The sequence below is a fragment of the Chelonia mydas genome, chromosome 28 (assembly GCF_015237465.2).
Source record: "Chelonia mydas isolate rCheMyd1 chromosome 28, rCheMyd1.pri.v2, whole genome shotgun sequence".
NCBI lineage: Eukaryota > Metazoa > Chordata > Testudines > Cheloniidae > Chelonia > Chelonia mydas.
The window spans coordinates 6788539-6814813 of NC_051268.2; the positions used below are offsets into that span (position 1 = coordinate 6788539).

The 26275-nt window shown below is 53.3% G+C and overlaps 2 protein-coding genes and 2 long non-coding RNA genes across 8 annotated transcripts in view; 2 read left to right on the forward strand and 2 right to left on the reverse strand.

Annotated features, from left to right (window-relative positions):
• The window catches only part of LOC102933291 (zinc finger protein OZF), a 1218290-nt gene that overhangs the window by 941321 nt on the left and 250694 nt on the right, over positions 1-26275 (forward strand). The window lies entirely within an intron of this gene.
• The window catches only part of LOC102934530 (zinc finger protein OZF), a 1287564-nt gene that overhangs the window by 48808 nt on the left and 1212481 nt on the right, over positions 1-26275 (reverse strand). For 2 of the 3 annotated variants that reach the window (XM_043537273.1, XM_043537274.1), the window contains exon 1: positions 1397-1497. The gene's annotated coding sequence lies outside the window, so the exon portion shown is untranslated. Of the gene's footprint in view, positions 1-1396 lie in introns of those variants that run through there. The other variant, XM_043537278.1, reaches the window with a different exon arrangement.
• On the forward strand, positions 1526-16337 carry LOC122463968. The gene is made up of 3 exons (XR_006287771.1): positions 1526-1640; positions 4433-4818; positions 15131-16337. It is a non-coding gene; the product is annotated as an uncharacterized LOC122463968 (long non-coding RNA).
• On the reverse strand, positions 16446-25163 carry LOC122461359. The gene is made up of 3 exons (XR_006287760.1): positions 23392-25163; positions 18362-22777; positions 16446-18277 (listed from the first exon to the last, which is right to left on the reverse strand). It is a non-coding gene; the product is annotated as an uncharacterized LOC122461359 (long non-coding RNA).

Consider the following 26275-nt stretch of genomic DNA (forward strand, 5'->3'; position numbering starts at 1 on the left):
CTCACCCCTAAGATGTAGGACAAGGACTTGGGGTAAGAATTTTCCCTACAGAACCTGAAGTTCCCGCAGTTTTCCAGAGAGGAGAGAAACAGAAATCGGTGGTGGTTTCACCTCACCGTGTTTGATAAGTGGATAGAAAGTTACCACCCTCCCCGCCCCGCTGGCCAGTCGCACAGGCAGAGGGAGCCCTGGAGGAAGCTTCTTTAACAGGAGAATGGAGGGGGCCAAAATATTGAAGACACATCCATGCCCTGTCACTAGCAAATAATGGCCACCGTGGATCCACCCCAGAGGTGGCTGCATCTTAGCACTGTGGGAAGCCACCCCTCACGGAGACCCTTTGTCACGGGGTTTGGGATACTTCTGGACCCACGCTGCACTCAGAGGGACCTCCTCATCCCGTGCCAGCTGGAGAAAAGAAAAGGTCCAGCCAACTCTCCTGTCGCCAGCTGGCAGCCACCGATCCCCCAAAGAGGGATTTGGTGGGTATTAAATACGTGGCTGGTCTCGTTCATCGGCAAACCTTTTAACAGAGATAACGAGGGGGACAAACGAGTCTCAACGGAGAGGGGGAAGACGATCACTGGGCAGCTTAACCCCCTGCGATCTCCAGGATGGAGAAGGACTCAGGCCCACGGGTCCCCTCCAAGGAAGGAGACGCTGCTGGGGTTTAGAGGCCTGGGGAAGAGCCCCGAACCCGAGAGGATTCTTCACTGACGTTGGATGATGACCTGGAACGAGGCCAAAGCTGGGAGGGGAGGCCCGCGGTCAGACAAGGCCGGGGAACCGGCGGGATTTCCCACAGGAGGTCAAGTCTGAGCGCGTGTCCCCGCACTGATGGACTCGGGGGAAAGGGGCGACGCTGGCAGAGATCGGATGCCCCCGGTGACGAGCTGGGGGGGCAGGGGTAACGCGGAGGCGTGGTCGGTGTGTTATCACGCCAAGAGCGGAGGGGATTTCGTGGGGGGGGCGGAAGGGGGAGGCGGGGGAGGCAGTTTGAAGGGATTTTTTGGGACGGGACAGTGACGCCTCCCCCCCATTCACAGGGGCTGCAGGGAGCCGGGGGGGGCAGTGTGAAGGGGGGGCGGGAAGGTCCCTGGCCCAGGGAAGGGGGCAGCCAGTGGGGGAGGGGCGGGTGACGGGGCCGGGGGGGTCTGGGGGCGGCCAGTGGGGGAGGGGCGGGGGGTCTGGGGGCGGCCGGGGGGGAGGGGCGGGTGACGGGGCGGGGGGGTCTGGGGGCGGCCAGTGGGGGAGGGGCGGGTGACGGGGCGGGGGGGTCTGGGGGCGGCCAGTGGGGGAGGGGCACAGACAGGGACCGGATCCAATTAACTCCCCCCCCGGGGATTTCCTGCCGCCCAGGGACAGTTCAGCCCCCCCCCCCGGCTCCGGCTCTTACCGGCTTCCGGGGCCTCAGCGCACCGGGCAGAACGGGCCGGGGGGGCGCGAGGCGCGCGGCACAGGCCGGAAGTGACGCACCCGGCGAGCGCGGCGCGAGGCGGGTCCGTTAGGACGGTTGGAGCCACAGCGCGCCGCGCGCAGGGGGCGGAGCCGGGAGCGGCCCCGCCCCCGCCCCCGCCCCGCCCCCCCGGCCCGTTCTGGGGGCGCTGCCTGGGCGGGGCCGGGGAATATCAGCGGGGCTGGTGGGGGGGGGAGGGGTATGCTGGGGTAGGAATATCAGTGGGGCAGGAGGGGGTGGGGGAGGGAAGAAGGAGGCTGGTGGGGGGTGAGGGGGGAGGGGTGGGCGGGGCAGGAATATCAGTGGGGCAGGAGGGGCTGGGGGAGGGAAGAAGGAGGCTGGTGGGGGGTGGGCGGGGCAGGAATATCAGTGGGGCAGGAGGGGCTGGGGGAGGGAAGAAGGAGGCTGGTGGGGGGGAGGGGTATGCTGGGGCAGGAATATCAGTGGGGCAGGAGGGGCTGGGGGAGGGAAGAAGGAGGCTGGTGGGGGGTGAGGGGGGAGGGGTATGCTGGGGCAGGAATATCAGTGGGGCAGGAGGGGGTGGGGGGCTGGGGGAGGGAAGAAGGAGGCTGGTGGGGGGGAGGGGTATGCAGGGGCAGGAATATCAGTGGGGCAGGAGGGGCTGGGGGAGGGAAGAAGGGGGCTGGTGGGGGGGGGAGGGGTATGCTGGGGTAGGAATATCAGTGGGGCAGGAGGGGCTGGGGGAGGGAAGAAGGAGGCTGGTGGGGGGTGAGGGGGGAGGGGTATGCTGGGGCAGGAATATCAGTGGGGCAGGAGGGGGTGGGGGGCTGGGGGAGGGAAGAAGGAGGCTGGTGGGGGGGAGGGGTATGCTGGGGTAGGAATATCAGTGGGGCAGGAGGGGGCTGGGGGAGGGAAGAAGGAGGCTGGCGGGGGGGTGAGGAGGAGGGACATGGCGGAGGGTGGGGCAGGAATAGCGCTGGGGGAGGGAAGAAGGAGATTGGTGAGGGGGAGAAGCTGGGGTGGGCGGGGCAGGAATATCAGTGGGGCTGGGGGAGGGAAGAAGGAGGCTGGTGGGGGGTGACGGGGGAGGGGTATGCTGGGGCAGGAATATCAGTGGGGCAGGAGGGGGTGGGGGAGGGAAGAAGGGGGCTGGTGGGGGGGTGAGGGGGAGGGACATGGCGGGGGGGGCAGGAATAGCAATGGGGCAGGAAGGGGACAGGGGGCTGGGGGAGGGAAGAAGGAGGCTGGTGGGGGGTGACGGGGGAGGGGTATGCTGGGGCAGGAATATCAGTGGGGCTGGGGGGCTGGCGGAGGGAAGAAGGAGGCTGGCGGGGGGGGTGAGGAGGAGGGACATGGCGGGGGGCGGGGCAGGAAGGGGACAGGGGGCTGGGGGAGGGAAGAAGGAGGCTGGTGGGGGGTGATGGGGGAGGGGTATGCTGGGGCAGGAATATCAGTGGGGCAGGAGGGGCTGGGGGAGGGAAGAAGGAGGCTGGCGGGGGGGTGAGGAGGAGGGACATGGCGGGGGGTGGGGCAGGAATAGCGCTGGGGGAGGGAAGAAGGAGATTGGTGAGGGGGAGAAGCTGGGGTGGGCGGGGCAGGAATATCAGTGGGGCTGGGGGAGGGAAGAAGGAGGCTGGTGGGGGGTGACGGGGGAGGGGTATGCTGGGGCAGGAATATCAGTGGGGCAGGAGGGGGTGGGGGAGGGAAGAAGGGGGCTGGTGGGGGGGTGAGGGGGAGGGACATGGCGGGGGGGCAGGAATAGCAATGGGGCAGGAAGGGGACAGGGGGCTGGGGGAGGGAAGAAGGAGGCTGGTGGGGGGTGACGGGGGAGGGGTATGCTGGGGCAGGAATATCAGTGGGGCTGGGGGGCTGGCGGAGGGAAGAAGGAGGCTGGCGGGGGGGGTGAGGAGGAGGGACATGGCGGGGGGCGGGGCAGGAAGGGGACAGGGGGCTGGGGGAGGGAAGAAGGAGGCTGGTGGGGGGTGATGGGGGAGGGGTATGCTGGGGCAGGAATATCAGTGGGGCAGGAGGGGGTGGGGGGCTGGGGGAGGGAAGAAGGGGGCTGGTGAGAGGTATGCTGGGGTAGGAATATCAGTGGGGCAGGAGGGGGATGGGAGGCTAGGGGAGGGAAGAAGGGAGGCTGGCGGGGGGGTGAGGAGGAGGGACATGGCGGGACAGGAAGGGGACAGGGGTCTGGGGGAGGGAAGAAGGAGGTAGGTGACGGGGAGAAGCTGGGGTGGGTGGGGCAGGAATATCAATGGGGCAGGAGGGGGATGGGAGGCTAGGGGAGGGAAGAAGGGGTGGTGGTGAGGGGGAGGGACATGGTGGGGAGCAGGGCAGGAATATCAGTGGGGCAGGAGGGAGTCTGGGGGGAGGGAAGAAGGGAGGCTGGCGGCGGGATGAGGGGGGAGGGACATGGTGGGGGGTGGGGCAGGAATATCAATGGGGCAGGAGGGGGCTGGGGGAGGAAAGAAGGGAGGCTGGCGGCGGGATGAGGGGGGAGGGACATGGTGGGGGGTGGGGCAGGAATATCAATGGGGCAGGAGGGGGCTGGGGGAGGGAAGGAGGCTGGCGGGGGGGTGATGGGGAGGGACATGGGGGGTGGGGCAGGATATCAGTGGGGCAGGAGGGGGATGGGTGGTTGGGGGAGGGAAGGAGGCTGGCAGGGGGGGTGATGGGGGAGGGACATGGTGGGGGGCAGGGCAGGAGGGGCTCAGAGCACCTGTGTGTGGTCCGGCTCAGGGCTTGGCCCTGGCTGGCTGAGGCTCCGGGGTTCTTGGGTGCCGGCCGGTGGCCGTGGGGGTGGGGTGGGGTGGGGTCTTGGGCAGAAGAGGCGGGGCAGGGGGCTCGCCGCCCCATACCAGGGGTGCCCCTGCCGCCCCTAAGAATCCCATACAACCCTTTCAGACTTTCCCGCTCTCCCCTCAAATTATTGACCCGCCCTCAGATCTCAGTGTTTTGATCTTATATTATCCAATCTTTCGGTTTTGACCCGTTTTCTCCCCCGCTCTGCAGGACTGATCTGAAGTGCCGCGAGCGGCCAGCTGGGTGAGGTGACGCTGTGGCTGGACCGTGTCCGTTGGTGGAAGAGAAGCGTTGGAGCTCCACAGAGCTTCTCCTCAGGTCGGGGAAGGTTCCGAGTGGAGCCGAAGCGTGAGAAATTAACCCCTGTCGCCAGACGCTCTTCCAGCTGAAGTGGGCCGTGACCGCCGCTGCGCTCGTCGGAGAATTCGTGGATTACAGATGGTTCCAGTGAGACCTGTAACCAGCGTCTCTCTTTTTTTCTTGGTTTGGTTGTTGAGAGCCCGATTTGTAGAGTCTAGCAACGTTATGCATTTCAGCTCCCAGGCTCGTCTTTTGAAGGGGTTTTGCAGGTTTCCTTCGCGGGCTCGGCCTGAGAGGTGAGATCTTGAGTGATCACGTTGTGAGGAGGGTTCGTCCACGGGTGATGGGGTGGTTTTGTCTTCTATTTGTCTGTGTGAGTTCGTGGATCTCGGCAGGTGTGTTTTGTGGGGTCGCAGCAGGGAAGACATGGCGGCAGGTTTGGCAACCGTTGTGCTGGCGGAGTCTGGTGCAGCTTTGAGTTGGTGTGTCCCGGTCTGTAGGGAGCCTGGATGGGCTGATGAGGTTGGGGGCCAGAAGAGTGGGTTGGGGAAAGATTTCTTTCAGGATGTGGTCCCCATCGGGTCTGGATTGTAATTGTTTGCTGATCCCCCACATGGGTTGTAGCGTGGAGTGGTGGCTGACCATTAGTGGGGTTGTCAATGTGTTTTTCTGTATTGAAGCAGGTTCTCTCGAGGTATCTCTCCATGATGCCCCGGCGATGGTCTGGTTGCTCAGGGAATTAGCTCTGTCAGCTGGGCGCCCTCCTCTTGTGGCGTCTCACTCTCTGTCACTCCATCTCCATTGGCTGTGGGGACCCGTGTCACTCCCGGGATGCGGCATCCTCTTCACGGCCCAGCCCTCCAGCTGTGCCTCAACTCCACTATCTCCCCCCCTTCCGGGGGAACCGGCAGTCCTTCGCCCGGACTCTCGTGGCAGTGGTGAACTGCAGCCCCTAGCCAGTCTTCAGGCTGGCCACTTCCCTTGGTGCCCAGTGGGGAGCCAGGCCCACCCGCTACTCTGGGCCCCCACAGCTGGCAGCTGCTCGCTACCTCTCCTTCCCCCCTGCCGCTACCTGCTTTCCCTGGGCCACTTCCCCGTAACCCCAGCACCTGCTCAGCCCCTGTGTCAAGGCCTCAGTCTGGGAGCCAGCCAGGCTGGAGCTCCGCTTGCTCCTCTGACCCTGCCCAGCACGGCTCTGTCCCAGGCACTTCTCTCTGTGGACAGCCAGGCCTTCTCCCTCAAGCTCCAGGGAGAGACTGAGCTCCTCACTGCCCTGCAGCCCTTTTCATAGGGCCCAGCCTGGCCCTGATTGCCTGGGGGCTGCTATTAACCCTTTGCCAGCCAGTGTGGGGCAGCTGCCCCATCACAGGGAGACCCCAGGAAATCCCTCCAGCCTTGCACCCCAGAAATGTACCGTCTTACACTGCTCAAGACCTTCTCTGGAACAGTGCAAGCTCATTAATTAGTTTGCTGCTTCGTCAAAGGAAAGTGGATATGCACCAGCCTTTGTAATCTGAGCAGATTCCCCAAAGCACTTTAGACATACTCACTAGTCAGTGTAAAACATTAAAATAAGTTTATTAACTACACAAAGATAGATTTCCAGTGATTATAAGTGGTAGGCATAAAGGTCAGAGATACTTTTTATTTCCTTAAGGTAACTAAACACTCATTTTAAATCCTAAACTTTTAGAGTTGAATCAAACAGCCTTTCTCCCCCTAATAGATGTTACCAGTAGCTCATCGCTCTTAATACATGGGCTGAATTTCCTTCTCAGCCCCGAATCAATCTCCCCAGTTCAAAGTCTTTGTCTTCCCAGTGTTCTTGTTATCGTCAACGTAGCTGGGGGAGGAGTTATGGGCAGGGTGCATGTGATGGGGCTGTAGGCTGGGAACCTATGGGGTAGTGTTCTGATGGTCTGTGGATGTGGGTCCAGGATGTGCTGGGGTTCTTTTAGGGGACAGAGGGGAGGGGACAGGGAGTGGATGGGGTGGCAGAGGTATGTGGGATGTGAGGGGTGCTGGAGTTCTTCTGAGGGGTGCTTGGGGTGGGGGGCTCTGAATGGAACTGGGGTTCTTGTGGGGATGGGGGCTACATAGAAGGTGAGTGTGACTTGGAGTGTCGGTTGCTAAAAGCTGCGTAGTACAAACAAGCCCTAAGCAAGATTTGAATCAAACTGGAACTGGAGGTCCTGGTGATGTCAAGGAATTATGACGTGATTGGAATAACAGAGACTTGGTGGGATAACTCACATGACTGGAGTACTGTCATGGATGGTTATAAACTGTTCAGGAAGGACAGGCAGGGCAGAAAAGGTGGGGGACTAGCACTGTATGTAAGGGAGCAGTATGACTGCTCAGAGCTCCGGTACGAAACTGCAGAAAAACCTGAGTGTCTCTGGATTAAGCTTAGAAGTGTGAGCAACAAGAGTGATGTCATGGTGGGAGTCTGCTGTAGACCACAGGACCAGGGGGATGAGGTGGATGAGGCTTTCTTCCGGCAACTCGCAGAAGCTACTAGATCGCACGCCCTGGTTCTCATGGGTGACTTTAATTTTCCTGATATCTGCTGGGAGAGCAATACAGCGATGCACAGACAATCCAGGAAGTTTTTGGAAAGCGTAGGGGACAATTTCCTGGTGCAAGTGCTGGACGAGCCAACTAGGGGGGGAGCTTTTCTTGACCTGCTGCTCACAAACAGGGAAGAATTAGTGGGGGAAGCAAAAGTGGACGGGAATCTGGGAGGCAGTGACCATGAGTTGGTTGAGTTCAGGATCCTGACACAGGGAAGAAAGGTAAGCAGCAGGATACGGACCCTGGACTTCAGGAAAACAGACTTCGACTCCCTCAGGGAACGGATGGATAGGATCCCCTGGGGGACTAACATGAAGGGGAAAGGAGTCCAGGAGAGCTGGCTGTATTTCAAGGAATCCCTGTTGAGGTTACAGGGACAAACCATCCCGATGAGTCGAAAGAATAGTAAATATGGCAGGCGACCAGCTTGGCTTAACGGTGAAATCCTAGCGGATCTTAAACACAAAAAAGAAGCTTACAAGAAGTGGAAGGTTGGACATATGACCAGGGAAGAGTATAAAAATATTGCTCGGGCATGTAGGAATGAAATCAGGAGGGCCAAATCGCACCTGGAGCTGCAGCTAGCAAGAGATGTCAAGAGTAACAAGAAGGGTTTCTTCAGGTATGTTGGCAACAAGAAGAAAGCCAAGGAAAGTGTGGGCCCCTTACTGAATGAGGGAGGCAACCTAGTGACAGAGGATGTGGAAGAAGCGAATGTGCTCAATGCTTTTTTTGCCTCTGTCTTCACTAACAAGGACAGCTCCCAGACTGCTGCGCTGGACATCACAACATGGGGAGTAGATGGCCAGCCCTCTGTGGAGAAAGAGGTGGTTAGGGACTATTTAGAAAAGCTGGACGTGCACAAGTCCATGGGGCCGGACGAGTTGCATCCGAGAGTGCTAAAGGAATTGGCAAATGTGATTGCAGAGCCATTGGCCATTATCTTTGAAAACTCGTGGCGAACGGGGGAAGTCCCAGATGACTGGAAAAAGGCTAATGTAGTGCCAATCTTTAAAAAAGGGAAGGAGGAGGATCCTGGGAACTACAGGCCAGTCAGCCTCACCTCAGTCCCTGGAAAAATCATGGAGCAGGTCCTCAAGGAATCAATCCTGAAGCACTTACATGAGAGGAAAGTGATCAGGAATAGTCAGCATGGATTCACCAAGGGTAGGTCATGCCTGACTAATCTAATCGCCTTCTATGTTGAGATTACTGGTTCTGTGGATGAAGGGAAAGCAGTGGATGTATTGTTTCTTGACTTTAGCAAAGCTTTTGACACGGTCTCCCACAGCATTCTTGTCAGCAAGTTAAGGACGTATGGGCTGGATGAATGCACTATACGGTGGGTAGAAAGTTGGCTAGATTGTCGGGCTCAACGGGTAGTGATCAATGGCTCCATGTCTAGTTGGCAGCTGGTGTCAAGTGGAGTGCCCCAGGGGTCGGTCCTGGGGCCGGTTTTGTTCAATATCTTCATAAATGATCTGGAGGATGGTGTGGATTGCACTCTCAGCAAATTTGCGGATGATACTAAACTGGGAGGAGTGGTAGATACGCTGGAGGGGAGGGATAGGATACAGAAGGACCTAGACAAATTGGAGGATTGGGCCAAAAGAAATCTGATGAGGTTCAATAAGGATAAGTGCAGGGTCCTGCACTTAGGACGGAAGAACCCAATGCACAGCTACAGACTAGGGACCGAATGGCTAGGCAGCAGTTCTGCGGAAAAGGACCTAGGGGTGACAGTGGACGAGAAGCTGGATATGAGTCAGCAGTGTGCCCTTGTTGCCAAGAAGGCCAATGGCATTTTGGGATGTATAAGTAGGGGCATAGCGAGCAGATCGAGGGACGTGATCATTCCCCTCTATTCGACATTGGTGAGGCCTCATCTGGAGTACTGTGTCCAGTTTTGGGCCCCACACTACAAGAAGGATGTGGATAAACTGGAGAGAGTCCAGCGAAGGGCAACAAAAATGATTAGGGGTCTGGAACACATGACTTATGAGGAGAGGCTGAGGGAACTGGGATTGTTCAGTCTGCAGAAGAGAAGAATGAGGGGGGATTTGATAGCTGCTTTCAACTACCTGAGAGGTGGTTCCAGAGAGGATGGTTCTAGACTATTCTCAGTGGTAGAAGAGGACAGGACAAGGAGTAATGGTCTCAAGTTGCAGTGGAGGAGGTTTAGGTTGGATATTAGGAAAAACTTTTTCACTAGAAGGGTGGTGAAACACTGGAATGCGTTACCTAGGGAGGTGGTAGAATCTCCTTCCTTAGAAGTTTTTAAGGTCAGGCTTGACAAAGCCCTGGCTGGGATGATTTAATTGGGGATTGGTCCTGCTTTGAGCAGGGGGTTGGACTAGATGACCTCCTGAGGGCCCTTCCAACCCTGATATTCTATGATTCAAACAGTCTCTCACCCTAATAGATGTTACAGGCAACTCACAGGTCTCATTACTCAGACTGAACTCCCTTCCAGCCTGGGGCCAATCTCCCTAGTTCAAAGTCGTTGTCCTCCAGACATTGATAGTGGGGGTGGGGGGAGGAAGGGAGAGAGGCCAAGTGATGATGTCACTGTCCCTCTTTTATACTTTCTTCCAGCTCCTAGAAAGATCCTTGCTGTGACATTGCCTAGGCTGTCCCCATTACGTATGTGCCCTCTCTAAGGAGCCTCTGGGAGAGTGGATTCTTCTTGATGGGCCATCAACGCCCGTCTGGCCAGCGACAGCTGTTCCTCTGTTGCAACAGAAAGGCTGGCTCTGGGCATTTCCCAACCTCACCACGTATTTCAGTAACACATATAGCAGTACTTCACAACTTCACATACAAAGACAATACCTACAATTCAACAAGGTATTAAGGTTCAACAGACCAAGACTTGTAAAACGACACTTCACAAGGCATGCATTGTACAAACATATCAAGCATATGACAGTGGTGAATATGGGGATTCCAGGGTGCTACTGTCACACACACTCCCCCCCCCCCCCCATGCAGACAGTGCCATATTGGCGGGAGAGCTTCTCCTGCTGATAAAGCTACCACCTCTTGGGGAGGTGGATTAACTAAACTGATGGGAGAGCTCTCTCCTTTCACTTTAGAGCTTCTTCATTAAAGCGCGACAGTCGCACAGTTACACTGGTGCAGCTGTGCCCATGCAGCATTTGAAGGGTAGACGAGCCCCAAGACACAAAACCATAGAATCAGAACTCGAACATTTGTGTGTCCTGCATAGCCAAATGAACATGTCGTTCATGACCATCGTTTCCACAGCATGCAAGTGGCAGCCAGTTTGGGATTCACAGGGAAGGAATGTCCTTGGAAGGACTCTCTCTCTCTCTCTCTCTCGATTTGCCTCATGAAACTTTGGCTCCAAATGGTGAAAGATCAGTATTCTCAAACTAACCATGGCGTCCTTTGGGACTGTAATCCGTGACACTGAACTAGGAAGTGGTGTTGTACAAACAATGTTCCTTGGGCCATTGGTCACCTTAGCTTCCTTTGCTGGGTGAAAACCAAGAACTGGGTGTGTACTATTTCTACCCCCCCTTCTTTCCGAATCCTTGGCCATGGCTAGGGTACATTTACACTTCTCTGAAGTAGAACCCTTTATCAAACCACTCAAAATCTCAGCAGTGCTAGTGTGGAACGGCTTCTCCAAACACATCCAGGGTTTCTTTAACTTGGTGGCATGGGTCTAGGTTAGGAACTAAATACCGGTCTGGACCAAAATCTCTGTAAGTTACCAGAGGTGGAGTTTCTATTCAAAAATAGATATTTTTCTGCAGCTATTCTGTGGCTTTCATTCCCTGAGCTGCCTGGGGCTGAAGTTCTCGGGCTTCGGCTTCCACCAGGGGGGAGGGGCATGTCAGGTATTAATTTTTGTTGTCAGAAGGGGGGTCACATTGCAATGAAGTTTGAGAACCGCTGGCTTAAACACCTGAACTCCGCTGTGATCATCTGCACTTGCTTCAGTTTGTTGCACAGTTTGGGTCTGCTGCTGTTCACCATTTCCAAGTGGAGAGTTCAAATCACTGCTGTTTCTTTGTTAGCATGTCCAGTAAATGGGAGAGTTCTCTCCTGTTGACTGAACTCCACTTGAACTTTCTCCATGTCATCATGGAGAGGTGGGGAAAAAGCAAAAGTACAGTGAGAAGTAATGACTTTAACAAATGGTCATTTATCTCAAAGTCGCCAATAAATCTGAGCTACATCCTGTCAAACTAAACTAATATCGAATTAGGTGACCAAACAGCTTTCAGGAAAGATAGACACCCACATCACAGATATATAGAACGCATGAAAATGAAGGTCTCAAGTGAAATTCCAGAGCAGATTACATCTGATGACTCAGAACTGGGACAAGAGATTCTCCCATCACATTCTCCTCTGATCCATTCAAACCTGTTTCATTCAGCACTGTTGAGTTATGTTATTTACAAAAGTTCTAGAATTCTCATAACGAGGGGAAAAAACAGCCAATCTTCCCCCAAGTGGCTTGGCCAATAGTTGGAAACTGGGATTTAAACTCCAAATGATCCCACACTGTTTGGGATCCATTTGAATCCCCCTTTCATCTCCAGCCATAGCGACTCTGATATAGGATTAAAGAAGTCAAAGCATCCTCTCCAAGAACAGACAGCTGAGAACACTGCACCACACGACACTTTGAGAGGTGGAGGGATAGAATGTGAAGAAGATAAATTCTGCATGGCTCAAAAAGGAGGTAACCGTTCTGGAGTGATGGGGAAGGAGGGAATCTCTGAGTCACCCCATCGCCTTCCAGTGTCACCAAGGCTGAAATGATATTTTTTTCCCTTGCCACTGCTCCTCTTCATTTAAAATACATTTAAATATAACGAGGAAAAAAGGTCCACAAATAACTGCCCTTCAGCACAACCCAGAGCAACGTGAGAACAACTGAGAATGAAACAACCTGTATCATTCATGACCCTAACAATTACTCTGCAATAGGAGGAACAGTATAAATGTGATGCTCCTTGTTTCCTGGAAGAAGGGACACACTCCCATTACTCATGGGACAATGGAGTGGATAGCAAGGACAACCGGGTCCGCCCCAAAACAGGATGAAATGCAAACGGCAAAAATGTGCAACTCATCCGGACAAGCTGAGGGATAACGGTGCTGCAACCGGTTCAAACAGCCTTACAGGTTACTTCATGGGAATTAACAAAAGTATTAAAGAAAAAAATGGCTAGATAGCCCTAGAGGTCTTTATGGTGTTTCTCTCCCTTGCAGATTCTCTGATGATATTTAAGGGACGAGCTCTGAGTGAATCTTGTCCCACACTCACGGCATTCATAGGGTTTCTCTCCTGTGTGGATTCTTTCATGTCTAGTAAGTTCTGACAACTGAATGAAGGTCTTCTCACACTCACAGCACTCATAGGGTTTCTCACCTGTGTGGTTTCTCTGATGCCTAATGAGGTGTGAGTGCTGAATGAAGGTCTTCCCGCACTCAGAGCATACATAAGGTCTCTCCCCCGTGTGCATTCTTTGATGTATAATGAGGTCTGAGCTCTGAGTGAAGCTTTTCCCACACTCGCAGCATTTATAGGGTTTCTCACCTGTGTGGTTTCTCTGATGCCTAATGAGGTGTGAGTGCTGAATGAAGCTTTTCCTGCACTCAAAGCATTCGTAAGGTCTCTCCCCCGTGTGGATTCTCTGATGTCTAGTGAGCTCAAAGCTCTGACTGAAGGTTTTCCCGCACTCGCAGCATACATAGGGTCTCTCTCCCGTGTGGATTCTGTGATGTTTAAGAAGGGCTGAGCTGTCCGTGAAGCTTTTTCCACACTCTCCGCATTCATAGAGCCCCTGCCCAGTGTGGACTTTGTGATGCTTAGTAAGGTGTGAGCTGTCAGTGAAGCTTTTCCCACACTCGCTGCATTCGTAGGGCCTCTCCCCAGAATGGATTCTCTGGTGTGTAATAAGGCTTGAGTTGTTAGTGAAGCTTTTCCCGCACTCACAGCATTCATAGGGTCTTTCCCCTGTGTGGATTCTCTGATGTCTAATAAGGGATGAGCAGTGAGTAAAGTTTTTCCCACACTCGGTGCATGTAGTTTTTCTCTTTCCCCTGAGGCTTTCCTGCTGGGCTGTGGTTTCCTTCAAGTCCTTCTGAGTTCCCCCACAGTAAATTAATTTCCCCATTTTCTCCTCTGGCTGGTTTCCCTGCTCTCTCTCTGGTCTGTGCTGAATCTCACAGGCTGTTCCCTGCTCACGATGCCTGGACACATTCCCTTTCGATCTTTGCGATAATGCTCCATGTGATTCCACTTGCTCTGCATCTTCCTGCTGAGAATTCTGCTCCTCATTCTCACTCACCATCCCAGCACCTGCTGGGACAGAGAGAGAAACCTCAAACGGGGTGGAAAAGGGAAGACCAAACCAAAATAAGTGCTGGAGAGATGTCAGATAAAAACCAGGAACTGAATTCCCCCAAAGGGAATCAATTCTGCCTTCACATCCCATCTAAATTCTCAGTGGGAAGGGAAGAAGCTACTGACAGGTGTCAGTTAGAATCTGTAGGAAGCCATGAGCTATATCTTCCCTGGGGATATGATGCTTGCTGGGGACAATCCTGAACTCAGAGAGCTCCCAAAGTCTTTGTAGGGTATACCAGAGGTCAACTTCAGGCACTTACAGATTCTGAGTAGGTTTAATGTTTCCTCACCTGTGCAGGGACCTCTCAGGATCTCCCTTTTCTCTGAACCCTGGAGGTCTGGGTCTTCCCTTTCTTCCAGCTGGGAGATCACATCAGGTTTGGAAACTAGAAACCCTGCTCAGATGAAAGAAAACAAAGGAGATCAGGTGAATTCATAAGACTTTGTCATAAAGAATAGTCTAACTCCAATCCTTAGTAAACCAGTGAAATCCCAGGGCCAGCTCCGCAGGTTCTCAAAGGTGCAGAACACCCTGCTTATGAGAGATTGAACTACCTGCATATCTGCTGGGAACACACGCAGACAGACACTGTGTGACAGTCTGTACCCCTATGTTCACTCCTACAAAATTATGTATTTTGTACAAAGTATGCCTTGTGAGGTATCATTTGAAAACTCATAATCCACTGAACATGATCACCCTGTTAAAATATGTGAAGCAACACTGTTTGTAAAGTTATGAGATTTTACTGTATGATGTTACTGAAAATATTACAGTTTTGTGGAACACCCGGAGACCGGTTCCTCAGAGACAGCAAGGCTATCACCTGGTCAAATAGCCACTCTCCGGCAGGGGGACAGGCCAGTCCTTGCTTACAGACAGCCCCCGAACCTGAAGCAAATACTCACCAGCAACCACACACCACATAACAAAATCACTAACCACATACACTATCAGAGGCTCGTTCACCTGCACATCTACCAATGTGATATATGCCATCATGTGCCAGCAATGCCCCTCTGCCATGTACATTGGCCAAACTGGACAGTCTCTACGTAAAAGAATAAATGGACACAAATCAGATGTCAAGAATTATAACATTCATAAACCAGTCGGAGAACACCTCAATCTCTCTGGTCACTCGATTACAGACATGAAAGTGGCAATTCTTCAACAAAAAAACTTCAAAAACAGACTCCAACAAGAGACTGCTGAATTGGAATTCATTTGCAAACTGGATACAATTAACTTAGGCTTGAATAAAGACTGGGAGTGGATGGGTCATTACACAAAGTAAAACTATTCCCCCCCCCCCCCCCCCCCCCCCCAGTTCCTCACACATTCTTGTCAACTGCTGAAAATGGCCCACCTTGATTATCACTACAAAAGGTTTTTTCCCCCTTGCTCTCCTGGTGGTAATAGCTCACCTCACCTGATCACTCTCGTTACAGTGTGTATGGTAACACCCATTGTTTCATGTTCTCTGTGTACATAAATCTCCCCACTGTGTATTTTCCACTGCATGCATCCGATGAAGTGAGCTGTAGCTCATGAAAGCTTATGCTCAAATAAATTTGTTAGTCTCTAAGGTGCCACAAGTCCTCCTGTTCTTTTTGAAGATATTTACATTCCATCACAGGGATGGCTTGAAGCTCACATCCGCAACTGACAGCCTGTCACCATGATTCAAAATTGAAGATGTTTCCAGTACAAAGGACGGAATGATTAAAGGAGGTAAGAAAATCACTTGAGACTCTCTCTCTCTCCCTTTTTTCTGGGCTCATGACATCAACAACTCCTGAAGAACGGAACTTGGGCAGCAGGAAAGGGTGAGGGGAGCCCTGGCGGAAAGGGCCGCCAGCCTGTCTCAGCATATGGGGAAAGAAACATTTGCTTTGAATCCGTTTTAGTTTGTTAACTTAGACGTTAGCTTGTGTTTTATCTTGCATTTCTTTTGTAAACAATTCTGATTTTTATGCCTCATTACCCGTCGTCACTTAAAATCTTTTCTTTCGGTGGTTAATAAACCTGTTTTAACTAACCAGTGTGTTTGGATTAAAGTGTACGGGAAACTCCATTTGGGATAATAAGGCTTATGTATGTCATTTTCCATTGACGAAATGACAGACTTTATAGGAGTATCCATAGTGTGCTGGATACTGCAAGAAGCACGTTTCCGGGGAAAAGTCTCAGACGAGTGAATTTGCTAGTATTGTCCCCTGGAATAATTTCTGAGTGGCTGACTAATATAGTGTTTCTCAAATGTGGTCACCAGGGGCTTTTCTTACTGCCACAGCATCCTGGGTGGTGATTGGGGGAGGTAAAGCAGCAGCCTATCCCCCAGGGCTGGCAGCAGGGATTGGGCCCTGTCCCCATTTCTGGGCATGGTGGGGCTCGGGCTTCAGCCCTGGGGTGGCAGACTCTGGTCGTGGGGGTTCAGGCTCAAGCCACACAGCAGCGGGCCTCATTCCAGGCACTCCAGCTGTGGGACCCCAAGATGCAGCCGTGGGGCTTACGGCCCCGGCATGCGGGGGGTGCCGGTTCCGGGCTCAACACCCCACATCTCCCCTGGCCCCTGCTACCTCTTCAGGGTCTGGTCCCTGGCTTCAGCTGGGCAGTGACAGGCTCCGGCCCTGGGATCCAGCTGTGGGGCTTTGGGCTCTGGTCCTGGCCACATGGTAGTGGGTGCCAGCCTGGGCTCAAGTCCCCCTCCCCATTGCCCCTGGCGCCCACTAAGGGCTCCGGTCCCCTGCTGCAGGACTTCAGGCTCCAGCCCTGGGTCCCGGCCACAGGGCTTTGGGCCCTGGCCACACGACAGTGAGTGCCAGCCCCAGTCTCACCCCCATCGACCCACCTCCCCCAGCTCGCCAGGGCTGAGTAAGTCTGCTGTGAAAAGTGATATTTCTATTTTAATATCACTTTTCACAGCAGACTTAGTAGCTAGCAAGTCTAGAAAGAAAAAAAACCACCACCACAAATGCAAAAGAAACGAGAACAAAAGACAAGAACATGCAAAGCACCTTATTTGTTAAGCACCTCTCTGCTGTTAAGGTCCAAAAAAGAATCGAGACAACTGTACATTATTTTATTATTGAGTCTGCAAAAACCCCCTACATAAATTACAATGCTTTGGACATGCATAGGTGCCTATTTTTGTTTTTCCTAAAGCTAATTAAGTATTTTAGGGAAAATGGTCAGCGCAGCAGCCAGCAAGAGTTCGTGGCCGCACTCCAAGGCCACCAAAACCTATGTCGTGAGACCCCCCCGGACTAGTAGCACTCAATACTCTGCAGCTAGGAGCGAGTTACAGGCTGGAGACTGTGGGTTAACTACCCAGGAGTGCAAAAGGCACCCCACATTGGGGAACTGAGGGGACACGGCTGTTCAACAGTCCAGATTGTACCCTGGGTAACGTCACCGTGGCGCGGTGAGCAAGATCTACGCACAGCTTGTTATTTTAAGCAAGAGCCACAGAAGCTGAGAAGGAGAGGAAATATAAGGGGGGGGGGATCTCATTTTGCCCCTAGGAAAAATGATATTTGGGAGCCGAGGCATTCCCCCCACCCCAAATCATTCCTCTCCTGGTAATCTCCATCACAGACTGCCTGTGAAGGAAGAGAGCCCAAGAAGGTGTTATCAGTCTATCAGTACCCTGCTGAAAGAAACCAAGCCCCAACCAATCCATGTTAATGCAGCTAGCATTAGCCCAAAAGCCCCACAGCTGTCTGGAGTCTACCTGACACATTTTGAGAGAACTGGCTCTGCAGAGACAGATATGGAGCATATTAAGGTTGTCAAAATCAACGGGCAGGCATCCATGGGATGGAAATAGGATGGTGCACAGATTTCTCTGGTTAAACAAAGGGTGGACCTAGAGACTGACAGGTTACCTGGTCGAATGGCAGAACTCGTGTTAACAGGAGGATCTAAGATTCTTGTGCCTTTAGCTAACGTGCCCTATTGACAGCCATAGCCACATAGAAAAAAAAACATTCCCAAGAATGGGGATATCATTTACCTCCCCCAAGGTCAGATTACTTTCTAAACCTTCCCATTCTCATGGGGGATCACAGGTGCCTGAATTCAGTACAACAGGACATGTACACCAGGGGCTGGAGTGGGAGCCTGTCTGTCATCACCCTGTGTGCCCCAAGGAGCTGGCTGGGTAACTGCTCTCCTCCGAAGGTCAGCCACACGGTTCACTCTCTCAGCCTGAGTTATAGGTTGCCTACTGGGGTGGACAGAGGCTGAGTTACCCCCTCTATCCTGGGCATTCCCCCCTGAGTGACTAGCAAAAGGACAGTTATGTGCTAACAACATTACACGCCTCCCTCCCCCTGCTGCTGGACGGGTACAATCAACTGCTTATAAGGCTGCCCAGGGCTTTTCTTCTTCCCCACAGGAGTCTCCCTTCTTATCTTCTTAAAGCGTCTCTCCCTTTTCCCTTCCAGGGGCCCCCTCCAGCACACACTTCCTTATGCTCTCTAGAGTGGGGCGTGCCCTCTGCTCAGCAGCAGAACGCTGTCAGCTGACAACTGGGATAGGCTCTTCTGTTACAGGCATCACTTCTCCCTCCCGCCCCGTTTGGCTCTGAGGGCGTGTTGCCTTTTGGTACTGTGTAGGAGTTATTCTCATCCCCTCATGCGCACGTACACACACAGATACACATTGCTTTCTACTTTAGCAGTTTCTGGGGTTTACCATTTCCTTCTGGAAAAACAGAATGTGAAAAATAAGAATCAGGCCAGGTGACTCCAGGAATGATGGACTCCAAGATCCAAGGTGCCTGCAGAGAAGAGAGATTGTGGCTATTGCACATGGTGATGGGGGGGGCAAGACTCTCCACATCTCAAGATGTTTCACTACCAACCTAGGCCATTTTCACACTCTGGGGTGCAATCCAGACCAGTGCGGAGTTGTGTCATCTGTAATCCCGGGTGAGTTTCAATGTTCTGTTGCTGGAGCTCCCTTGTCTGGATGCTCCCAGCCAGCATTCAAGGACACACTGAGTGTCTGTGTGATAAGTGACCCTGGACTAGCTGCTCTGACTCCAGCAGCCTGCTTCCGGCACCCCTGACGCATTCTGGCTTCCACGGCCTTGGACACAACTGGCAAGAGATCGCAACATCCCCACTCCTGAATTTTCCCAAAACCATGTGCTCTGCAATGGCTACTTTCTCCAGGACTGTTCAGAGGAATAAGGATTGGTTGTTCCTCAGAAGAGACAAATGGCCCAGCTTATCACTTTAATTGGAGATAGCCATCACTTGTATTCAAAGACGGCACCGGATTCATTTACTAAATGTTTAATCTAACACAAGCATTTAAAGTGAGTTCAGGTATAAACAACAGAGTTAGAAACGGTTACCAGGAAGTGGAAGTGAACAATGACCTAATAAAACTATAGTCCTGGTCCAAGGTAAGATTCTGACCACACTATTTTCCAGCAAGAGGGCAGAGCACCCCTTTGCTCAATATTTCCCCCAAAGTCCAAAGGGCTTGGTTCCTTTGTCTTCTTAAATGAAGTTCCATGGCGATTTCTTCCCCTGCTGGTGTTTGCTAAAATAGAATTTGGTCTGTTCCTGCGATATCCTCCCCTGCCATGATGCTCAGTGGTTCTCTCTGCCCCTTGTTAGTGTGATGGGTTTGTTTATTGGTTATGTAAATTGCATTCCCATTGTCTCTTAATGTACCCTGGAAGTGCCTTCAAGGTGGCAGAACCACCTGCCTTTGTCTAGAGTGGGGGAACTTCAACCCTGGCTGACAGACATGCTTTAAGAACACCATTTCCCAGCTATCTGTAATCTTGCATTTCTCCTCCATACATACACCATGCAATAATATTAATGAACATTATGTCCGTAGCTTTCTGTTGATATCTTACGTGACACCTTTTCAATACAGGTGAAGACATTAGTGAGTTGGGGTACACTGAATGGGTCAGGCCAGCTGAAACTTGTTATCAGATACCACAGAGCCACTTGCCCCGGGATGCTGTGAGGGTCACAGACATAACCAAGGAAGTGCATATTTGTGCCAGGCCTGCTGGGTAAGCACAGTGGATAAATAGGACATTGTAGCCCTGGTCTATTCTAGGAGCAGGATAGTTGCAGAATTCCAGTCTCGGAGAGGAAAAGGCAGGAAGCCTGACACTGTGGGGGGCCGGGGGGGGGGCACTGAGAGACACCAGGAAGGGGACAGGGTGCACCTAGTCCTCTCACTCATTACAACACCCGCTCCCCTTCCACCCACTGCTCTCACCCCTCTCCACCTTCTTGGGCCCCAGGAGCACCCGCTCCTTGTGTTCTCTCCTCCCCTCCCATTGCCTGCAGCCTTCCTCACTAGAGTGTCCCCCAAATTTCCCACGGCCCAGCCACTTCCCATCTCACCTTCCCTCTGCCCCAAGTCATCTTTGCTTCCGACTCCCAAGAGCTCCTGTTCCCTCCCTCCCATTGCTAGTTCCCCCATTTCCTGGAGCAAACACTACCCAGCCCCCACCTCCCCTTTACTCGCACCCCCCCCTTCCCAACTCCTTGACATCCTGATCCTTCCCATTTCTTCCAGCCCTCCATTGCATCGCAACTCCCTACAGAACCTACCCCATGATACATCTCCTTTCCCCTACCCCAGACGTCCCAGCTCACAGGAACGCTTCACCCCAAACCTACCCCCCACCAGCTTACCACCACCTGGACACTCCCCTGCTCTCCAACAGCCTCCCTCCCACTGCCTGGACCCTCCGAATTACAGTTATTTATTATTTTTATTACTGTAATGCTCATATCCCCAGTCACTGACCAGATCCCACTGTGCTGGAAATTCTACAGACACAGAACCCCCAAAGGGACTAAGATTAAGACAGGAGACAGATGGGGGAGGTGTTACAGTTTGTATGCTGAGCCAAATGCTAATGAAGAGATTGTGAAATTAGAAAATTTACACACAAAACAAACAGGATCCTGAGAGTTTAGATAATAGCATGTTGGGGGTACATTTGGATGTACAGGGGTACACCCTGCAGCTTCCACCATGGAAACAAACTAACAGTACGATTTGTCGCAAGAAAGATAATGGAGGAAATAATTACGCAAGCAATACGCAAACCCCTAGAAGATAATAAGGTGATAGGTAACAGTCAGCATGGATTTGTCAAGAACAAACCGTGTCAAACCAACCTGATAGCTTTCTTTGACAGGGTAACGAGCTTTGTGAATAGGGGGTAAGCGATAAATGTGGTATATCTTGACATTGGTAAGACTTTTGATACGGTCTCCCATGACCTTCTCATAAACAAACTAGGGAAATTTCAACCTAGAGGGAGCTACTGTAAGATGGGTGCGAAACTGGTTGGAAAACTGTTCCCAGAGAGTAATTATTAGTGGTTCACAGTCAAGCTGGAAGGGCATATTGAGTGGGATCCCAAAGGTCCAGTTCTGTACAGTATCTTCATCAGTGATTTAGATAATGGCATAGAGAGTACACTTCTAAAGTTTGTGGACAATACCACGCTGGGAGGGGCTGCAAGTGCTTTGGAGAATAGGATTAAAATTCAAAATGATCTGGACAAACTGGAAAAATGGTATTAAATAAATAGGATGAAATTCAATACGGTCAAATGCAAAGTACTTCACTTAGGAAGGAAAAATCAACTGCACACATACAAAATGGGAAAGGACTGCCTAGGAAGGAGCACTGCAGAAAAAGATCTGGGGTTCATAGTGGATCACGAACTAAACATGATTGAACAGTGTTGCAAAAAAAGCAAACGTAATTCTGGAACGTATTAGCTCTTCTGCTCTACTCTGCACTGATTAGGCCTGAACTGGAGTATTACGTCTAGTTCTGGGTGCCATATTTCAGGAAAGATGAGGACAAATTGTACAAAGTCCAGTAAAGTGTGTTTTGCTTCCCCGTTGAGAATATTTTCAAGTGCTGTAAAATCCACACGCAGGCTCTGACATGGTCTGCTCTTTACAGTTTTGCCAGGACAGCTCTGCTCTATAGGGGCCCCTCTCCCCCTAAACCAACATAGCTATGTTGGCAAAAGACACAGTTATAGCGGCAAAATGTCCACTAAAAAAATGTAGCAAACTAAATGCCCAGAAACTACTTTACTGCAGAGCTAAGGTTGCCCAGTGCTGCCCCCCTGCAATGCAACCTTAACTCTGCTCCCAACTGAAACCCTGCAGCTGGTAAGAGCCTCTGGGAATGGTTCTGCCAGGGTGGTGCAAAGGTTAACAGACGACCCCAGGAACTGGAGAATTCTCCCTCTGTTGAAGTCTTCGTGTCAAACTGTCTGCCTTTCCGGAAGGTGATTTAGTCAAACACAACATATTCAGCTCAGTGCAGCAGTAACTGGATGGAGTTATACAGGAAATCAGACTACAAAGCCTAATCATCCCTTTTGGCCTTAACAAAAAAAATAAAAATCTATGAATCTAGAATAGATATAAGGAAGGACTAAGAACATGCCGTTGTTTGTGTTGTGTTCTCCAGACGGGAATCCCAGCATTTATCCACATGCCCTCCGGCTGTGTGCACTGGGCCAGGTGTAGCTGTAATCGGACGGTGGAGGGACGAGCTGGAGCAGCTTGGCAGAGCTGGGACTGTGATATGCGGAGAGGTGCACGTGACCCCTGAGGGACCGAGCCTGCCCCATTTCAGTGCTCAGTGTTGTAGGTTGCGGTCGCTAAAGCTGCACAAGGGCGAGTTCCTGCCCTGAGGATTGCCAGCACTCTGGTGGGATACACGCTAGTGGTCTCCAGGGCTTAGTGAGGGGCAAGTGAAGGCAACGACTCAGAAGGAAACCTCACGGTGAGGGTAAGGGAGTGGGATCACTTTGCAAGTCGGAGCTGGTCTGGGTGGAGTAGGCTCGGGGTTCGAGTGAGGGGCAGGGGTTGGAAGCTTCTGTTCGTTATGCTGGACCCAACCCCCAGTTTTACCTGAGCAAACAGGAGAAATCTGACACTGTGCTGTAGTTCTCCTGTGCTCTGTTCCCAGGGTGCTGGGTAGCAGGGGAGGGCAGCGGGCTACTGTGTGGGTCACTGGCATGTTGGGGTGATGCTGAGACAGGGCAGAGTAGAGGTGGCATTGTGGGCATGACATATACCATAACTCCTCATTCCCCCTTCTAATAAGCGAGGGGATGGGAATCCTTACCCAGCGAGGTCACATTCTCGTAGTTCTCCTGCATGACGTCTCTGTAGAGGGCTCTCTGAGCGGGGTCCAGCAGAGCCCCCTCTTCCCTGGTGAAATACACACCCACCTCCTCGAAGGTCACCGGCCCCTGAAAGAGCAAGAGTCCAACCCTCAGTGCCTGCTGCCCCAGTCACAGCCCCACTGTTCGTGGGGGAGAGGAGCCAATCAAATGGAAGCTCTGGGTGGCTCACAGTCAACAGAGTCCCACCTCCACACCTCTCAGAGCATCCAGGAAACACCAGGGTGAGGGGGCAAAGAGAGCCCCTCATCTCTCCCAGCAGATCCATCAAACACCTACTAGCCACAGACTGATACAGGAGATGGAGCCCCTAGCAGGGTCCAGGGACAGCTCCCTGGTAGGAAGCCCAACACCCTCCTCCTTGTGAGGAGCTGGATATGAGGGAGGGGAATCTCCCCGAAATCTGACTGGTGGGTGCCCCCTTCATATCTCACAGCAGCCGCTGGTTAGTTGGGTCAGGCTCCAGCACTGGGAGTCTGCCCAGTTTTCCAAGTTGATTGTTTCCTGTTCCATAAATTAGGGCATTTCCACCTCCAAACCTCACTGGTCTCTTCCTAGAATCTAAGCCACATATTAAAACTAGTTCTGGCAGGTTTGCCAGACCCTGTCCTCCTCCCTTTCTCCACCCTGTGAATTTCCTGCCCTGCTCCAACCTCCAAACCAGACTACCCAAATGTTCCCACCTCCTGTGTATTTGCTGTCCCTCTCCCACCTGCAGGAACCCAGAAGTAACTCCCAATAATCCATAGCTGATCTGGCTTCACTGCAGCCATTTCTCTTCCCTGTCCCAAGGGAGGCTGGGATGAGCTGGAGCGAAACGTGGGCGTCATTCTGCAGCCTGGCAGGGCGAGAAGGGCAGTTGTGCAGGTTTAGGAACGGGCTTTAGTTCATTTCACATCACGATTCCCCCAGGCCCTTTCCCTGCAGACAGGCAGCCTAGATTCTGCCATGCTGGGAAAATGCTTGTTCTCTGTATTACAGTGTAGACCTGGCCCCTCCTGCCAGGCTAAGCTCACAGACACATTTTTAAGCCTCTCCAGGAACAAAGTCTCTGCTAGAAAATTGCAGAACCAAAGGAATCACTTGGGGGGATTCTCTCTGACACTGACCCCAGGGCAGCCACACCCCAGCAGGAGGGATACAGCATCAGGAACTGGCTTTTCCTCTCTCATATCCTCATTTTGCCCACAGGAAAGTGATTCTGCCCAGGGATGCTGCAATACGTGTGACTGGGCAGATCAGAGATCTGGAAATCTCTCTCCCCACTCATTTCTCCCACTTCCCTTTTCAGTCTCTTTCCTGTGTCCCCTCTCCCTGCCCCTCGGGCTGGGAAAGTCCCATTGCTCTCCCATGGCTGGGTTTGCTCTTGGAATTGCTAGTGGGAGGGGCTGCCTGAGCAGAGTCACTTTTTTGCCAGTCCCCAGTGTAACAGAAAGAGAAAGCCTGAGATATGAGGCCTGGTAGAAAGGCCTGGTGTAAGGCCGCAGGCTCTGCTCCTGTAAAGCAAAGTTACCAAGAGTGGGACTATGAGCAAAACTCAGGCCCTGTTATGAAACAGAAGCCTGCTTGCAAGTTCACCGTCTGGTACATGCACTTGGTAAGAACAGGGCTGGCGTTGGACAAACGCAAGCAGTTCCAGGCACTAAGAAGCCACGGAAACACCTACCAGAGGGGTAGTTCCAGAACACCCCGATACAAAGTTATGGTATAAACACACTCCGCAGAGATGATACAGGGACACACTGACCTTTCCTAAAGATCAGGGCAGGATGACAGGCTGATGGACAGAGATCTTTTGATCTAACCACCAAGTGCAAGGTGAAGGGTGGTAACTAACTACGTCAGAGAGGTAACACATAACTTGTTTGTAACAGTGTAGAAGAGAGGGGTCCCAGAGGGGGTGGAAAGTCCCAGCACTGTCTGAGCCAAGTCCATGGTAATGGGTGTCCCTGTGTTATTGTCGCCAAACAGCCTGCCGGGCATTAGGACCGTGCATTGTTAACAATAAACCTGGCCAAGCGCCTTTGCCACTCAACCCAAATCTGTGGTCTTCTTGGGCAGTTCGATCCAGGCTTGTGGTGCCGGCTACCTGGCCAGAGCTGGTGCAGCACGCAGAGGACACACACACAGCCAAGCCCTGACAACAGCCAGCATTTTCCCGGAGGTCTCTCTCAATTACTTGGAGTCTCTGGCTCAGAATTTAGTATTAACAGGGCCTAGGGCTGCCCTAGGGGGCCAGTACCAGCCGGAGAAAGTCCTCATCTTGGCCGGGCACAGAGGAAGCCTTAATTAAGCACCTCTCTCCCCCTGCCCCCTTGGGGGAAGCAGCAGCTGCTAAGCCTGGACTCCGGCCTCTGACCCAGGGAGCCGGACCCCCATATCCTGAGCAGAGAGGGACAGAGTTTGAGCAGCCTTCCCTCCTTTAGTGTATTTCACATCAAGATTTGATAGCTAAATACAAGAAAAAGCAGCAGCGTTTACAAAGATTTTACGTTCACGGTCAAGAATTTGAGAAAAGGGGTAAATCTGAGACTGTTCGTATAAAATACGAACAGAGCCAGGAAAAATCTCTGGGCATATTCAGTTAGTAATAGAGACCGAGAGAGAAAGTGGGGCAAACGTTTAAGGTATTTTAGGCCCGTCTTTGAGCACGGGAGAGAAAACGGGGTCGTAAACGCCGCCTTCGACCACCTGAGGGGGAAACACCCAGGCCTGAGGGGGTGCTACGGGGCTATGAAAGGGGGGGAGCGGGGAAGGGGGGACCCTCTGAAGGGATTTTATGGGGCCGCCCGCCACAGAAGCGGAAAGTGACGGGTCCCCACACGGGCCGCAGGGAGCCGGGGGGGGGGCGGGATGAGTTTTAAGGGGGCCGGGGAGCGGGAAGGCCCCTGGGGGAGGGAAGGGGGGCAGCAGTGGGGGGGTGGGCAGGGGGCGGCTGTGTCGGCAGTTCGGGGGGGGGGGGGGCAGCCGCGGGGATTGGGGAACCCGGGTCGGGGCCGCCCCCATGGGGGGCACGTGCCCCGCCCTGGCAGAGACCGGCCCCCCCCCTAGGCAGCCGGGTCTCAGGGCTCCCCCCAAACAGCCCCCCCCGGGAAGGGCCCATTTCCCACCCGCCCCAGGAGGCGTCGCTGCCGGGGGGGGGGGACCCCCCCGGGGGGGAGACGGCCAAGGGGCACGGGAGGGTTAGGGGGAGAACGGGGGGGGGCGGAGGGAAAGGGGGGGGTCGCCCCGGATTTTACAGCCACGTGTGAGGCGGGGAGAGAGAATTTGTACCGGGGGGGGGGCAATTAACTCCCCCCCAACAGGCTTCTCCCCTCCCCCCACCCTACAGGGCACCCCCCCCCCCCGGGGTCTCTCACTCACCGGGCGGCTCCCACCGGCGGCCCCGGGCTGAGGGGGGGGGCGGGGATGTGTCCAGCGGGGGGAAGCAGAGGCCGGAAGTGACGTGACGCGACGCACCGCACTGGGGGGGGGCGGGCGCGCGGGAGGGGGGGGGCGGCGCGAGATGCGGGGCGGTTGCGGCGGCGGCGCCGCGCGCAGGAGGCGGGGTGGGGGTGGGGCAGCTCG